This window comes from Borostomias antarcticus, assembly GCF_949987555.1.
Source record: "Borostomias antarcticus genome assembly, chromosome: 19".
NCBI lineage: Eukaryota > Metazoa > Chordata > Actinopteri > Stomiiformes > Stomiidae > Borostomias > Borostomias antarcticus.
The window spans coordinates 21,720,131-21,723,514 of NC_140252.1; positions in this window are offsets into that span (position 1 = coordinate 21,720,131).

Here is a 3,384-nt window from a genome sequence, read left to right on the forward strand (position 1 = left end):
CTTTATCGAAGGTTTTTATTTGTGAATAAATATTTCCACTGCCTGCAACAGAGTCACTCACTCCTGAGAGCTGAAGCAAATATACTTGAAGAAACTGATGACATCAACACAGTACATTCAAAGTAGTTAATGTTTTAAGTTGACCTGCACTATAACAGATGTTACAGGACAAATACAGCCATTACTTTTAAACTCATACAATGTTTCTTGTGTATCGGGGACTACTGAGTAAACTGAATGGAAAGAAGGCATCACTAGGTTTTTACACTGTCGAGAAGCTAACCATATCGATGATTCAATTCACAGATTTGTTGCTTGGTACTTTTATTACGGTCTCAAGATTGTTGATTATAAAATGTCCATATTCAACTGCACAAACACTCAGACAGATTACCTTTCACAAATATAACGATGTACGGTGACTTTTCAAGTATACAAGGTTTCTCTTTTACACTTAGTCTAGACAGTCGAAAACAATCAATGTGCGTCTCTGCTTTAAAAGTGCTCATTCAGTTCTGTGTTGAGCTTTCATACTGAAACCTTTAAAAGAGGGAAGACCTTCGATCCACCATCCTAACTTCCTCTAGACTTGATCAAATCAGACTCGATTCTAATCTAAAATAAAATCTTGACTAAGCTGCAGTAAAACATTTAAAATGAATAATGTATGAGTGGTGACTGGGGGGGTGTCCTCTTTAAATTGAACTATGAACCCATCTACATGTTCCCTATTTGTGCTAGCGGCATTTTATTGTTGCAGGTGAGAAAAGCTGCCTCTAAGGACCCCAACTATGGGTCCTAACCTGTCCTGAGGCTCACACGCGTTTCCAACCAACACGTTCACTGATCCCGGATCTGATATGTCCTCGCTATGAATATGCAGTTAACAGGTGGAACAAACAAACTTGAGCTTTGGCTGCGTTACATCAAACCCCCACGACAAACAGAGCGAGATCATCAACAAACATCTGTCGCTTTACAGAAGATGTGCAAAAATGCCTACAGTAGCCTGTAGCTATCAGATAACAAAAAAAGCTTAATAAACCATACTTAAATGAATGACATGAAACTAATTAAACAGACGTTCTAGATCACGGATCGAGGTTCATATCTCACGCTGCCTCAGGGCCAAACAACTGCAATGTTGACTTGCTGGTCTGCTAGTGGGTCACCTGAACAGAGAAAATAGTATTTACACTACCTACCGATAGCATCATCTCAGGAATATACACACACACACACACACTACATGAATGTACAGGTTTTCATATAAATATGTCAAGTTTACACACTGTAGTACATAAAGATAAATAGCCGCTACAAACGAAGAATCATCTGTATTGAGGGAGCGCTGGCCTTTCCTGTAGCTGACTGAGTTCTGGACTCATGTGCGCCTGGTTTGGTCTGTGGAGGGGAAGTAGGGGAAACTAGTGCGCCTGGTTTGGTCTGTGGAGGGGAAGTAGGGGAAACTAGTGCGTCTGGTTTGGTCTGTGGAGGGGAAGTAGGGGAACCTGTAGTTGGTCTGGTTTGGTCTGTGGAGGGGAAGTAGGGGAACTGTAGTTGGTCTGGTTTGGTCTGTGGAGGGGAAGTAGGGGAACCTGTAGTTGGTCTGGTTTGGTCTGTGGAGGGGAAGTAGGGGAACCTGGAGTTGGTCTGGTTTGGTCTGTGGAGGGGAAGTAGGGGAACCTGGAGTTGGTCTGGTTTGGTCTGTGGAGGGGAAGTAGGGGGAACTGTAGTTGGTCTGGTTTGGTCTGTGGAGGGGAAGTAGGGGAAACTAGTGCGTCTGGTTTGGTCTGTGGAGGGGAAGTAGGGGAACCTGTAGTTGGTCTGGTTTGGTCTGTGGAGGGGAAGTAGGGGAAACTAGTGCGTCTGGTTTGGTCTGTGGAGGGGAAGTAGGGGAAACTAGTGCGCCTGGTTTGGTCTGTGGAGGGGAAGTAGGGGAAACTAGTGCGTCTGGTTTGGTCTGTGGAGGGGAAGTAGGGGAACCTGTAGTTGGTCTGGTTTGGTCTGTGGAGGGGAAGTAGGGGAAACTAGTGCGTCTGGTTTGGTCTGTGGAGGGGAAGTAGGGGAAACTAGTGCGTCTGGTTTGGTCTGTGGAGGGGAAGTAGGGGGAACTGTAGTGCGTCTGGTTTGGTCTGTGGAGGGGAAGTAGGGGAACCTGTAGTGCGTCTGGTTTGGTCTGTGGAGGGGAAGTAGGGGAACCTGTAGTGCGTCTGGTTTGGTCTGTGGAGGGGAAGTAGGGGAACCTGGAGTTGGTCTGGTTTGGTCTGTGGAGGGGAAGTAGGGGAACCTGGAGTTGGTCTGGTTTGGTCTGTGGAGGGGAAGTAGGGGAACCTGGAGTTGGTCTGGTTTGGTCTGTGGAGGGGAAGTAGGGGAACCTGTAGTTGGTCTGGTTTGGTCTGTGGAGGGGAAGTAGGGGAAACTAGTGCGTCTGGTTTGGTCTGTGGAGGGGAAGTAGGGGAAACTAGTGCGCCTGGTTTGGTCTGTGGAGGGGAAGTAGGGGAAACTAGTGCGTCTGGTTTGGTCTGTGGAGGGGAAGTAGGGGAACCTGTAGTTGGTCTGGTTTGGTCTGTGGAGGGGAAGTAGGGGAAACTAGTGCGTCTGGTTTGGTCTGTGGAGGGGAAGTAGGGGAACCTGTAGTGCGTCTGGTTTGGTCTGTGGAGGGGAAGTAGGGGAACCTGTAGTGCGTCTGGTTTGGTCTGTGGAGGGGAAGTAGGGGAAACTAGTGCGCCTGGTTTGGTCTGTGGAGGGGAAGTAGGGGAAACTAGTGCGTCTGGTTTGGTCTGTGGAGGGGAAGTAGGGGAACCTGTAGTGCGTCTGGTTTGGTCTGTGGAGGGGAAGTAGGGGAAACTAGTGCGTCTGGTTTGGTCTGTGGAGGGGAAGTAGGGGAACCTGGAGTTGGTCTGGTTTGGTCTGTGGAGGGGAAGTAGGGGAACCTGGAGTTGGTCTGGTTTGGTCTGTGGAGGGGAAGTAGGGGAACCTGGAGTTGGTCTGGTTTGGTCTGTGGAGGGGAAGTAGGGGAACCTGGAGTTGGTCTGGTTTGGTCTGTGGAGGGGAAGTAGGGGAACCTGTAGTGCGTCTGGTTTGGTCTGTGGAGGGGAAGTAGGGGGAACTGTAGTTGGTCTGGTTTGGTCTGTGGAGGGGAAGTAGGGGAGGGGAACCTAGTGCGTCTGGTTTGGTCTGTGGAGGGGAAGTAGGGGAAACTGTAGTTGGTCTGGTTTGGTCTGTGGAGGGGAAGTAGGGGAAACTAGTGCGTCTGGTTTGGTCTGTGGAGGGGAAGTAGGGGAAACTGTAGTTGGTCTGGTTTGGTCTGTGGAGGGGAAGTAGGGGAACCTGTAGTGCGTCTGGTTTGGTCTGTGGAGGGGAAGTAGGGGAAACTAGTGT